Source organism: Ambystoma mexicanum, chromosome 7q (assembly GCF_040938575.1).
Source record: "Ambystoma mexicanum isolate Mex_15411 chromosome 7q, UKY_AmexF1_1, whole genome shotgun sequence".
NCBI lineage: Eukaryota > Metazoa > Chordata > Amphibia > Caudata > Ambystomatidae > Ambystoma > Ambystoma mexicanum.
This window is the reverse complement of record NC_090941.1, coordinates 781,450,144-781,465,098: the sequence shown is the minus strand read 5'-3', so window position 1 is coordinate 781,465,098 and position 14,955 is coordinate 781,450,144. Positions and strand designations below refer to the sequence as shown.

At 43.1% G+C, this 14,955-nt stretch overlaps 1 protein-coding gene across 1 annotated transcript in view; it reads right to left on the bottom strand.

Annotated features, from left to right (window-relative positions):
• The window catches only part of PDGFD (platelet derived growth factor D), a 1,219,073-nt gene that overhangs the window by 989,595 nt on the left and 214,523 nt on the right, over window positions 1-14,955 (bottom strand). The window lies entirely within an intron of this gene.

The window sequence follows — 14,955 nt, the reverse complement described above, 5'->3', positions numbered from 1 at the left end:
TGTTCTTCTTATCCTTCCAATTTGATAGAGGCCAGATCTTAAGTTTAAGCAAGCTTGTATCTCCCATTTTACAACATGCAATTATTATGTGTTATGAAGAGAATTAGTTCCCATGTTTTTTTTCATACATGCATATTGGCCACCTTTTTACCAAACAATCACAACCTGCAATGTTTTATAACTTGTACAATGAGCCATGAACGTTCAGCAGTGCTGCTATATCCACCTCTGCACTGTGTCGTTTGGAAAACATGTGTTTTGTTCTATTTTCTACCGAAACGCATGCATAGATTGCTTCCATGTGTCAGGCACGATCCAGCCAACCTCCAGCAGAGCACACTGTCGTTTCTGAGCAGACAAGAACAGCAGGCACAGCCATTCAAAGGTACTTTATAGCGACATGATAGGAAAGTACAACAGACTTTAAGAGGACAAAGATGTTCTTAGGCTTTGGCAAACTCAGCCCAGAAATGTCTCGGAGTCACTCATTTAAAACGATTATTTGTGATTCTTTAAAGCCATTATTTTTATGTATGGGTAACAAAATCTTCTGTAACTCTTACAAATCTAACAGTGATGGAACATTCACCAAAATCATCTCTTTAAACCCCCAGACCTATGGAATGCTTCCAAATACAGTTGTGGAATTAACTGTGGAAAAGGGGATTCATATTTAGTATTTAACACTGGGTCAATAATACACTTAGTGTGACTGCAAATATGATACTTAAAGGGACCATGGCGTGTTACCAGATGCTTCATGATTATAAGAGATCGACGCTGAAAAACCGAATCTCAAAAGCACGAGTTACAAAATTACAAAGCCCACTTGTTCGCATTTTGTAATTCGAAATTTGGGATTTTTGTTGTTTTTTCCACTGTGCATTCAATGTATGGGGGACACCCCCACCAACCCAGAAGCCCAAAATACCGAACTAGGGGAGCGGTGGACATCCCTGCAACCCCTGCTTTCCTTGTTCGGTATTATGGGCTTCAGTCTTTTTTACCATGCCGAATGTGCACCAAATTCACATTCAGCTTTTTTTATTAAATCTTTTCAGCCGAAACAATTCTAAGGGTTGGCTGCTGCTATTTGCTTAGGAGGCCCTTTTTTGCCTGTAAGTTCTTGCCATATGCAATATGGATTGAGATAGCAATACATTGATCCATCAAGTATTTACAAAGGGTTCAAGAATATTATTTGTCTTTTGACCATACAGTAATGTTAAGATGGCAAGTACAGAGAGCCTATATAGAACAAACGGTATTGTATGTTTTGTCCGACTATAACAGTCCGACCCCACCAAAAGACCTAAAACAAACACCACGAAAAGTTTGGACTAACAAAAGTCTGAACTTTTCGTGGTGTGTGTTTAGGTCTTTTGGTGGGGTCGGACCTGGGGCTGTGGGGCTGTGGGGGACAACCCACCAGCCCCCAGCCAAATGCAGAAAAAAAAGCCAGGGGCTGCGGGGTTGTCCCCTGCCATACCCAGCTCACTATGCTATACAGTATAGTGAGAGGGGTTTTTCCGTGGGACACCCCCGCAGCACACCTGAAAAAAAAAAAGAAATCGGGAGCTGCGTGGGTGTCACACGCAACAACCTGCTCGCTATACTTTACAGTATCGTGAGCAGGAGTTGCGGGGGAAACGCCTGCTGCTCCCGAATAAAAGAAAAGGACCCTGCGGCGCCGGTTCCCGATCACGGAAGTGAAAGGGAACTGGCGCCGTAGGTACACAGCGTGAAGGAAAGGTAAGCAGTGTTTGGTTATGTTTGGGGTGTGGGCGGGGGTGTGTTGGGGTGTGTTTTGTGTGTGTTGTGGGTATGTTGTGGGTGTGGGTATTGGAAATGTGCAAACCTTTTGTGGTTTGCACATTTCTCATGCAAACCTTTCCGTCGCTGACTTTTCCACGATGGAAAAATCATGCAGATCCATAAATATAAATAAATAAAACATCCCTGTGATTAAACAGAGGCGCCTAATTCAGGGTTTAAATTGCAATGATTTAATTGCCTGTATCATTCTGGACTATTATTTTGGTTGCTGCAAGGATTAACAAAAAAATAATTTTTTACCAAATTATGGATTGCCTGTTGCTTTCCTTAAACAACTGTGGGAAAATACATGTTGCATGTTCAGTGACGTGCTTACCTATTTATACCATTTTGTATTTATTTTCCCAGTGTCATTTGTATTTGTATTTTATTGTATTTGTATAGCGCGTTACGCTATCAAATACATTTGTAGACAATTCATGGAACTCTGCTCTGTGCTTAATCCTAAATAGCACTAAGTGGCTTTGTTACATTTGTGCTTTAGTCCAACAAGGTTGCGTCCATGCAATTTTCGTCATTTAAACTACAAAGTACAAAAGAAGGAGTAAAAATGATCGCCTAACACTCCTTTTGGCACTTTATGGTGCACATTGCATAAATGTCTCATGCAATTCATTTTGGAATCCAGCTGCTTTTAGCAGGTGTAAAAAGCATGTAGTTTCCAGGCAGAAATCCAATGTATTACCAGCATCATCCAAATCAGACGGTGATGGTAATAATGCAGGTGGAATTCTATCATGGTGCGGATGGGCTGGCTTGAGTGGTACTTCTGCTCCATGACCCCACTCTTTCATACAAATTAATGAAAACGTATTGGAACATAAACAGCACGTGTAAACGTTGAACACATGCTTTTTCTGCATGATTTATACATTCACCATATAGAAATGGCCTCCATTGTGTTTTAAAATGTAGTCAAACGTGAAATAGTTACAATTGCTGGTTTTTAACATCTAAGGGTTTTACTGGGAAATCTGGCAGTCCATGCCCATGGAACATCAACCTTTTGCCTACAATGACCGCGCCTGCTGCACAACGCGCAAATGCCTCTCTGTTGACTATTCCAATATCCAGGCCTTTAAGTGGGCCGGATCGAGCTGGGGCAGAGCCCCCACAGTATGCAAAATCTGTTAGCAAGCTGGTGCTCCTTGTAACCCAAAGCAGTCAATGCAATGTCTCCTGCGCTAACATTGTTAGACTGAAAGTAAACATCAGGAGGCTGTTGGTATGCACAGGTGTCTGGATGATTGCTTTACAAGCTCTGTAAAGCCTTTAGGGAAGCAACATGTTGTTCTACACCCAAGCCTCCCATCCATAACATGACACCGTCCAAATGAGTATATATGGTGTGTGGTTTGCAGACATCTTACTGTCAGGGTGAGTGTTGTGAGAAATGAAATGAGCAGGTAGTCTGTGTGCATCACTTGACCTGAAGGATACTTGAATCACTATCATAGACATATTTCAAAAATAACATGTTGTGGTCATTCTTGTTCTGTTCTCAAAATGTACTTTATTTTTTGCAGCACGCCAGGAAACTGGATTGGTGCTAGTTGTCGTCCATGTGGTGATTGACTCACTGATTGAATTGTTCATATACTGAGTGAGAGTGTGAATCATTTACAAACCACAGACACACTAATTTACAATATGCAGACTGGATGCAAACAATACCATATGAGACCCAGCTGAATAACCCAAAGTGCATGTTTTCATGGTCTCGTTGTCTATTCCCTGGATCATGTGGCACCACCTTTATGGCACACTGAATATTCAGGCCCTCCTCCTTTGTTAGGACGTCCTCCCTTGACGTTCCTATCAAATATTGTACCGCCACCATTTCAACCTATTTTTTCAGTGTTTTTCTCGGAGTGTTGTCTTGCAAAGGAGTCAGCCTTCCATGAACAAATAGTTTCAGTATTCTTGTCATTGGAGAACTGGATGATTCTAAGAATCGGCGCCTGAAGAAAACAACCTACAATTGTCTTGATCCTAAAGCCCCTCTAATCAATAAGGTATACAGATATAGTAAGACCAAGTTATGACTCATCTCAGTGGACCTAAAGCCCCCTGATGCAATGTAAACTTTTCTCAAAACTGTATCATTCCGATATATATAACTATAACTACCTCTGGGCTAGCAAGTCATAAGGTTGTGGACCCTACTCATTTATATATGCTAATGTTGTAATGCTGTTTTCTTAGCTCAGCCTGAAAATCATATTTGAAGGCTCCACATTCTGCAGAACTCAGCCGTGAGACTCTTTATGGGTGTGTCAAAATATTCTCACTCTTCCTCCATTCTGACTCATATTCAATGGCTACCTGTCGAAAGCAGAATTAAGTTAAAGGCCCTGACTCACTGTGCACTCCATAAACAGGGTGTGTTTTATCTCAGGAGAATATGTTTCCTTGTACTTCTGTCAGGACACTTCATTCTGGTAAACTTGGCCTGTTGGTAGTTCCCAAATTCAGGAAAGCTACTTTTGGTGGCAGGGCTTTTTCTGTGGCCACCCCTCATGTGGGGAACCCGCTTCCTTTAGCTCTTAGGCTAATTGAAAGCTTCTACAAATTGCAGAAATTGCTTAAAACCTTTATATTCCTTTAGTGAGTTCTCTTAGCCTTACTGTCTCTACGGTTTGAAGGTTTTTTCCATCCAGCGCCAGGATACCTCTGGGTGATAGCATGCTATAGAAATACCTATAACATAACATAACATAACATAACATAACATAACATAACAGATAATGCCTAACCAAAGCAATCTGTAGGTATAGCAGTGATTCAAATGGCAGAAGTGACAGGCTGATAGTGTGCACAAGCACAAGAATGCACCCTTGTTGGCCTATTGGCCTGACAAGTGGTGAACAGGAGAGTGTGCCATGATGAAAGGGAAACCACCGGTTCCCAGGGAGTCTGGTGTGCATATACAGCTGGATGGAGGAAACACCTATGGTATGGTCAAACAGAGAGGAGCAGAAGGGAGATTTGGCAGAGGGAGTTTACAGCTACCTACCCATAGCTGTTCCCTCCCTCCAGCTATGAATGAGGCAGTAGTTCCCAACTCACTGTTCAGTCATGGCTGGGGTTGGAAGGCTGGAAGCAGGTGACACTATAGCTTGCCATCTGTCTTGATGGTACTCTGCCTGCCACGCATAGGAGGTGGCAGTATGAGGGATTTGCATTCTCCAATTGAGGTCGGCAAGAACTAAAAGTGACAAACAGTAGTCACAGATTCATGAGTGCTTACCAACATGACTTCATAGAGGCCATTTGTGGGAAATCAATTTACCTCCTCCTGATTTAAGGCACACTCCTAAGATTTTCCTTGCCCATACAGACACAGCAGCTGTATTGACTTGATAATCTCACACCCAGCTTCACCCTCATTCAGCACTGATGCCCGCACTGTGCATTCTCTGATTCTTCTCTTTGTGTGTGCCATCCAGATGATCCGAGGACCTGGAAACAATTGCAGACATTCCTGGCACCCACCCCTCTTTTGAGGCAACCCAGCTAAAAATCATTAAGGCGAGACCGCAACTTTGGTTAGTGGGATCAATCAATGCCATAGGCAATTAACTTCCTTGGAAAATGTGAACATGGAAAATTGTGAAGGGTTTTGCTGACTGGAAGGAACAAATTATGTTTTGTATTTCTTAAAATGCACAGTGTGAATGCTTTTAGTCCAGTATGGATGAAATAGGCGGGAATCAATGATATCCGTGCATCATTTCCTCACATTATTTGCTTTTGGGTAGGGGGCTTACTTTTTATTTAGTTCAAATAAACAAACAATTGATGTAGTTAATATTTCTTTTGAATTCGTTCAAAAATACTGACATTTCTCCAGCACTTGAATCTTAAATGGTCATTCATTCTGATGTATGTCTTGACATCATTAAGGCAACAAATACACATATTATGTTGGCATTTTTTGGTTTTTGGTTTGAGACAAATGACTGATTTTGGTTGGCATTTCCAGTTTCACTTGTATTATTTAACTGCATTCAAGTTGTTGTGGAGGGTGTTTATGGCATCCCCTGTGTTCTTGAGGATTTAACATTTCAGTGTGGATACTGTTAAGTATTCCAAGACAGGCGTAAGTTTGTCAATGGTGAAAGTATCCCAGATTGAGTACTTTACCTATCTATGAACATGTCAATGATTGCCACTAGGATGGGCCATACCCGCTGGTAATGGGCAGCTGCCCTGAAGTAATGAACAGAGTAAAACCAGTGTGACACAGCCATAGGCATTTGCCAATGGTGAAAAGTTAAAAGAATTTTACTTTGTGAGAGGAGACTCAAAGAAGTATGCATTTACAAAGAGATTTTTCACCCAATCAAAAAAGGACACCAAAAGAAGAGGGAACCGGCCCTTGTGGACTATGCTCTTTTCCCTATTCATTATGGCGATTCGTAGTACGTAGGTGACTGTATGAGTGGGCTGTTTGGGAGGCCAGCTGTCTGTCAGGTTCCAAGCAATCTGTCCGGGTTGTCCAGAATTTGGCAGAGGGGCAGGGGCGGGGAGAAGAGGAATAAATGGAGAGCTGCAGGAAGAGGGAGAGCATCTGGAAGAGTCGGACTGGTGGTGAGGATGGTCCACCTAAGGGGGTAATAAGAAATACCTTGCATATCTTCAACTTTGAACAGCCACATTTTCTCATATCCAAACTACTTGAAGCTGCTTAGCTCAGAATGAATTGGATTTTTTTTTAGAGTAGGTAGTTATAAAATTAAAATGACCACAATAATTTAAATGTCATTTTAGCGGTTCTATGTCATTTTATCGACTTCAGTTTTTTCAAGTATATTATCACAGCAAGTACTTCAAAAAAATCATCAAACTTTTTTTAAATTTAGGGGGTTATCCCTCCAAGCCCCCCTCCATATAATAATAATTCGCCCCAAATCACTCGCCACCCTTTTAATCCCTTTACCCCACCCCATATGTATCAAGGTGTTTTTCAAAGTATTTGTATTGGAGAATAAAATGTCAATGAAAGAACGTGATACCATTTTAGCTGATTAAGATTGAATTGGTAAGATTCTTGGACTTTTAAACTGACTTAATAGAATGATTAATGGATTTGGAACTGATTTAAAATAATATGCATTAAATGAGGACAACAGCTAAATCGTCTACTCTTTTCCTGAATTCTCCTCTGATCTCTCTATCAAAATTTCCAACTGTCGCTCGGTCATTAAATATTGGATGGCTTAATGCTCTCTGATGTTAAACTCTACCAAAACAGAGGTGCTCTTTTTCCATGCCAAAAGCTCTCTCTCATCTCTTCCTCTGCCTATGCAGTTCCCACCTGACACTCTCCCCTACTCTTCTTCAGCTATAAAACTCAGCATCATCTATGACCCTTCTCACACCTTCTCTACTTTCATCTCCGGAACTGGAACAGCAGCTCGCATCAACATCCTAAATATTAGGAAAATCATGCACCTCCTAACTTTCAACACCGCCAAGCCAATCATCTCTTAACCACGCTTATGTTTTCTAAACTGGACTACTGTGCCAGCATCCTCTTTGGTGTCCTCAACTATGCTTTCTGTCCTCTCAACAAGATCATTAACTTTGCTACCAGGATTCTCATAAAAACTCCCTCACTTCACACCTACTTCCACATACCGTCATCCGGCTGGAAGCCTGACAGTGAAAAACAGAGCCAGATTAAAATGCCTTCTCCTGGTTCACAAATCTATCCATGGTAAGGCAACACTGTATCTACCTCCTCTATCCAACACTACACGACTTATCATAATCTCTACTCTGCCTCCATGACAACCCTGGTGGCTCCTCACCCTCCCTCTGCTGCTTCCTTTTGCTTCCAATCTTTCCCTCTTCTGCTCCACTTGCATGGAATTCTCTTCCCCAGGACATCCAAGGACCAGTCGACATGGATTTGTTCCAAACTATACTAAAGCCTACCACCTTGCCTCTTAGTTACCCTCTTAACCTATCTTTCATGTGCCTGTTAGCTAACAAGTTTTCCTTTCATTCAACCTGCCTCTGTCCCTCACTTCCTCCACTCTAGTACATCCACCATCATGGTCACATCCTGAGCACAGTTGGCATACCACCTACCTGCACTTAAAAATGTCCAATGTTGGTTGTCCCTAATCTATGAATGTCTACTTATGTATTGTCCCTGATGACATTTCCTTTTACTCCCCTCCACGACCTGGTCGCAATGTCCCTCAAACTCACCCCATTGTAAGAAGCTCACTGCTTCCCATAAAATATGATTTCTTATCTATTGTACATTCGTGTGTGATCAAGAGTGCATTGCGTCTACGGTATGTATATAAATAAATAAATGCAACTATGCAATTATCTTTCTAAAATATGAATAAGGAAGCTATGCAGATTACATTCATTCTGGGGTTATGGTGTTTACATTCCTCAAGGAATAATAGTAAGCACATTTGATTTGTTGATTTTACAATAGTTGGCTTCAGGATTAGGGATATATGGGTATTGGAAGGATTTCCTGATATGGCAATCCATCCTCTACCACCCCCTCCTATCTGTTTGGTGATTTGCATCTCTGGATGATCACTTTATCAATAAGTGGAGACTCGGATAACAATTTTGCAAAAAGCACATCCATATTGACATTTGAATTCCTAGGATATCTGTATCACTGCTGAAATTGTTTTCTGTATGTCACATTAGTGAAATACTATATCCAGTGGTCGAAGTGTCCAAAAAAATTAGTGGAACTTTGTTCCTTGCTGGCCTGCCCCCGCTCCCCACAAACCCCATTGCTGCACTCCCTCAGACACACAATCCAAGCCCCCAAACAAACACACCTGTTGTTTATGGGAATGTTCAGTGCTGGGTACTGATGTGCAAGCTTCAACTTCTGCCTACACTTTTATTTCAAAACTAAACCAATACCGAACGGTTTCTTTTTAAAATAAAAGTATAGGAACAGTGAAGCTTAAAAATAAAAAGTATAGGAGCACCGCTCCCGACTGCTCCCGCCCACTTCGACCTCTGACTATATCCAGTTTTTAATTCCCATCTCCCAATTTTAGATCCATCTAGAGATACATGCACACTATATCTATTTTTGCTAATGCTTGTTTTTATAGAAACCTTCACAGGCATGTCTCAGTTTAGAATGAACATTTGGATCTCAATTACTAGGGAATCATCTTTAGCATGTTATTATGCTGACTCCAAACAGTTTGAAGAGTCTCAGACAAAGCCATGATGTTCTTCTTATCCTTCCAATTTGATAGAGGCCAGATCTTAAGTTTAAGCAAGCTGTATCTCCCATTTTACAAGTAACATGCAGGTTCACCCTGGCATACTATTTCCCCACCTAATTTCCAATATCTATTTCAATCATCTGATGTAAATCCTATTGAAACACTTAATGGAATTCCAACTCTTACACAGATCACATCATTATATTGTAAAGACCTGGAGGGGGGTGTCTGTACTTCCGCTCTCTATATGGTAGAGGAGAGGCACAGAGGACCCCAGCCAAGATTCTCTATTATTGGTACGTGGTCGAGCAATCAAGGCCTAGCTTCTCGGGAGGTGATGCAGGCTGGTTCTTAAGTACAGTGTAGTCCCCAAGCACCCACAAAGGAATGTCCACACACTGTATTGGTTAAAACACAGTCTTTATATAATTAATATTCAAGGTTGTGTACACTATCACAATAACTCACTTTGTGCTCAGAAATCAACAATGGTAAATATATACATTTCTAAGTGGTGCCACAATTATTAGCAGATGTCATCAAAGTGCATCAACTGTACTCAGGTTAAATGTCACACAGATCAAATTAATAAGGAAACCAACAATAGAAAATAGGAGGGAAGCAGTTGGTGGGAACAATTGGCAGAATACTGGTCCCGCTACCTTGACACAGTTCTGTGTGGAGATCCCCCCACCTGGGCAACTTGTAAAGCAAAGATGTATCACAAGCCCAGTTCATATATTGTTCACAATAGACTTCCCAATAGTTCTGCAACCCCAAAGTACCTGGCGTTGTAGCATTCCTGGTCGGGGAATCAACGGCCCTTCTTGAGTGTCCTCCCTTTAAGGCAGGAGTCACGGGTCGTCAAACGCCCGACGGAGTGGCAGTGTCGTTCCTAGTGGTGCTCATTGACGGGGAAGCATAAACGTCCTGCAAGGAATAGACGTGCGGGGCACCTCAGTGTCGATAGTTCTGGACCGCAAAGATTTTGAAGAACTGTAGCCCAGCAAGGGCGTCGAGTCGTCAGCATCTCTGTGGTCTTTGGGTGGTGGGAAACCCACCGGCGGATGCCCCTCAGCGCGTCGACAGTCAGGCCTTCTCCAGCAGGATACAGTGGCGACGATGCGGACATGAGCATCCTTAATTTGAACGTTCTTAGGCAACCAGTCGTCGACAGTGGCGGACAACAGTCCGGGCACTTCACTTTGTGATTCTGCAGTGATCCCCGTCTCGGGTCGGCAGCCTGTCAAAGGTCTGTCTACCAGGGAGCTTTGGCAGAGATCAGCTGGTGCACGATGGTCCCTCGTAGTTCGGGTAGAGGGCGCCTTACCAGGTCCTCTCTGGGTCAGTCCTTGGAGGCACAGCAGCTTTCAGATTCTGAAGGAGAGCAACAGAAATTCCTCTCGTCCAGCAGGGCTTAAAGGTCAAGCTTCAGTTACTCCAGTTACTCGTCGTAGTGGACTTCAGCTTCTGAACACGATTCCTAGTAGTGAGCTGTCCCCAGATATACTGTTGATCTCCCATTCATTCCGCTGGGTCATACTCAAGCATCCAATCACGACTAAGGGCATTCAGGCAAGCAGGCAGCCAATCAGGCACACAGTGCATTCAGGCCATTCACTTCTCTCCAGACACTCACAACAAGTTATGTGTATTGGGACAAGTACCAAGCCATTCAACACTCCACACTGCATTCATACCAGTTTCGGGCAGTGCTGTTTCAGTCATAGTGTCAAACACCAAATACTAGACACCCACAACATAGAATGCATATTCGTCACACACTCCATTCACCCAGGTCCCACCCACAACATACGGTCGTTGGGAAGGCTCCAGCCAGTCTGGTCAGCACTTCCCCACACTACCATATATGGAACTTCCACCTCAACAGCCAGTCAGGCGGAAGGGACAGAGTCAGGGCTTCCCGGGACTTTGGGAAGATCAAGGTAACAGGCGATGGAAGGCAAGAGGCCACGGGGGCCATTTTGTTTCAATCAGGAATCTACTGATTCCAATGACAGGGCCTGGGCATCCCAAAATGGAGGACACTCAGGGCACCAGTCAATTCAGCACGCAGCTGCCACCAGCCGTACCCTGCTCTGTGGGTCACACACAGGTGCCCAAAAACATACACTAGGGGCACAAGGTTGCACCCCTACCCATGGGTGCAATAAGGGTATCCCATGGGTCTGTTCACCAAACCAAGAGAGAGAGCTGCACCGCCAGGAGTCCCACATGAACTCCTGCGTGGAAAACACGACAGAACACACGATAAAAGCAGTAAAGGACAAGGATACAGAGGCCCTGTCCCTCTGATGCATTTCCAGCATCAGATATATACCTCTGTGCTTCTGGGCAGAGGAGTGTTTCTGAAAAATAGTCATAACAAGTGATAGAGATCTTGATGAGTATTTATAGTCTAACACATGGTGGTCAAATACAGTAATCTCTGTCCTTTATCTCAATCACCACGTCACCACCCCAGCAGACTAGAATCTCTAAACTCTGCTGCATCTTGGACCGCAGCAAGAGTGTTACCTTCTTCTAACTTAGACACCTGACAAAGGTACTCCATTAAACAAAGAGTAAACCATCCATGATTCTCCACGGCATTATCCACTCTTGCAAATACCCCTGCTACACTCCTAACAGTAGGATCCCTGTATAAGAATATGTTGAATGTTGACTTAATTAGGACAAAAGTAAACCCACGAGACTGTGTCCGCACACCTCTGTTGCCTTGCTAGATTCATCATTTGTTGTCTTATGCTCAAAATACATCGGGCCTCATTACGAGGAGGGCGGTAAGGGGGTAACAGCATCGGTAAAGGTGCCAAATCTGTTAACCCCTTACCGCCCTGGTATGAGGTCTGCTCGCGGGACCCGCTAAGGATGCCTGGTTTTACCAGGCGTCCTTAGCGGGTCCTGTGAGCAGCCCAGGATGCTAATTAATGGGCCCGTTGATAGCATTATCCCCATTCCCATTGAGCCCTATGGGGACCTCAAATTGGAATGGGGATGTACCGGGTCCGGGTTCCCTGAATGGGGAAATACCGGGCCCTCCAAGGATGGAATGGCCCGGTACTTCCCCATTCAGGGAACCCGGACCCGGTACCCGGAATGGAGGTAGCAATGCCGCAAAAAGCGGCATAGTTACCTCCTTCCTCGTAATGAGGCCCATAGTATCCTACATTGCACATTTAATTGCACATTTAATCTGTAATCAATATCAACTTAGTCACAAAAACAAAATCTCGCACAGTAGAGCTATGCACAACTCAGTCCTCTGACCCATCTCTAAAACAACCAACTCCAAGATCAAAGGCTCACTCCCTCATGAGTTTACAGGCCACTACAGACTAAACTCATATGAAATGTATCTTTCACCTATTAACTCCTTCAGAACTATTGCACCAACACCGAATGGTAAGGCAGATCTGTAAAACTCCTCACCAATGGGTATTTTTTATAAAATAAATCTGTAATATTCCTCATATAATGGTGGTGCCTTAATTGTAAAACAAAAGAGAATGATAACAATCCTGTCCCAATGAATTGTGTAGTCACCTTTAAGAAAAACTGTACACCTAAACAAAAGCAAGAACCATTTCAGTTGAATAACTTAAAATGTGCAAAATAAGTGGCATTAGGCAAGACACCAACGTAATTCAAACTTATGGTACTCTTTTAATTTTCAAGCAGACTTACCATTGTGGTTGATTGTTCCAGACTAAGGGCCTCATTACGACCCTGGCGGAACGGGTTAACTGGTGCCGCAAAAGGATGCGGACCCGTTAAACCCGTTCTGCCACATTACGAGGTCCCCTCGCGGGACCCGGTAAGCAAGCCTGGTAAAACCAGGCGTGCTTACCGGGTCCCGCGAGGGGAAGAGGGAGCAAACAACGGGCCAACTAGTAATCAGCCCGTTGTTTGCTCCCTCTCCCATTCCCATTCAGCCCTATGGGGGCCCTATGGGCCCTATGGGGGCTCAAATGGGAATGGGGAAGTTCCGGGTCCGGGTCCTTGGAGGGAGGAATTACCGGGCCCTCCGAACTCGGAATGGCCCGGTAATTCCTCATTCTGCGAACCCGGACCCAGAGGCGATTTCGGGGGCAGCCATGCCGCCAATAGCGGCATGGCTACCGCTGAGGTCGTAATGAGGCCCTAAGAGTTGAGAATGTTGCCTATTAACGGTCGCCTGACTCCTCATTGGCCCATTAATGACACAGTAAGAAACAGGAAGAGAGTGTATCCCTTTGACTAGCTTTGCCTAAACCTGAATTTTGGCTTGTAGTCCATTCCGGACCAATTTTTCTATCCTTGGTTAACATCTTTAAAATAAAAATAATGCCTCCTCAAGGACCCAGTATATGAATTTGGGCTGATTATGTTGCTCTCTATCTGGCATTTATATGTCTTTCTTATTGTAAGTAATATTAGCACACTAAATGTTATAAAGATAAAAGGAAATATTCATAGAGGTGTAATGGGGGCAGTTTTGAAACATACTTATATATGCTTCCCTGCCTAACAACAGTTGAGTGCTACATACCCTCTCCCATAGCCTGGCCATGTAACCTGGGAACTCCCATTGAGAGCAATGTAAACGTATCTTCATCAGTACGTTACTGTCATAGCAATGACTGACAGAGTTACCATATTGAACACTAGAAGATCTGACTCAGAATCCTGGGATAATATCTGTGGAATCAGAGGCGTAGACAGGGTAGGGCCTGAGCGGGCAAGGCTCACCAAAAATCTGTAAATGCCCAATCAGCAGCACTGTGTGGGCATTTACAGATGTTAATGTTGCTGGGATGGCCCAACTACATTAGCTTCAGGCCCCACTTGTATTCCTAATTGCGACCTTACAACCATCCTTAATTTACCACAAATATTCCAGTACTAATGGTAGATTAGTAAACTAACTCAGTCTGAGAATGTGTGGAAAGTGGTTTTGGGATCAGGAAAAAAAATATACTCTCAAAAACTGTATTTGTATCTGAAAATGGTAATCCATGCATATATGCTTATTGTTGCCAATGGCAAATCCGAACGACCCCCTCTTCATGTCCCACTTTATCCTACTCATCACCAGTGTAGTGTATCATTCAATACATTTTGAACCCTACTGTAAGACACCAAGTTATTGGATTGCACTGCCATCACAAGTGTTCTTATCTGCAAAGAAACGTGCTCTTTCTCCTTCAGAAAAATACAAAACAAATTCAATATATGTTTGCTTTATGAACTAGCTCATGAGCCATGACATATATATTGCAGAACATGTACCTGAATAAAAAAGTAGATGGAACAAAAAATAAACCATATGCAGGACAATTTCCAAAAAGCAAGAGTGACTCATTTTAGATGTGACATTTCTATATGACTATAATGCACCCTATGAACACAAGTAAATCAAGGTACACATTACTCAAATGTTCCTCTGCATTTGTGAATTGGTCCTGTAGCACACTGAGCTTGTTGTAAAATAGACTTGGCTTATATGAACACATGTTCCAGATTGTGTGCAGTAAATCAAAGTGTAAAATGTACCCCATGCTATATTTGTATTCATGTGCATGCTGGAAAGGAGTCTCAGATTGTAAATTATGATTCTGGCTTGCTCTTCCTCTCCTGCACACAAATACTCCAGCATTTGCGTCACCATGTACTTACATGGTGGCACTAATGCAGTGAATTCCTGTGGATTCCGCCTGATTTTTACACCAACAAAAAGCAGGCGGATTCCAAAGGAATCCGTTGTAAGCACCACCTGCCAAGCATAAACGGCAGGCAGCGTTTACTCATTTTGCACGTTGAAAAGGAAAAGGGAATCGTGCAACCAAGAACACGACCTTCTTACACTCAAATTTTGCACTCCACA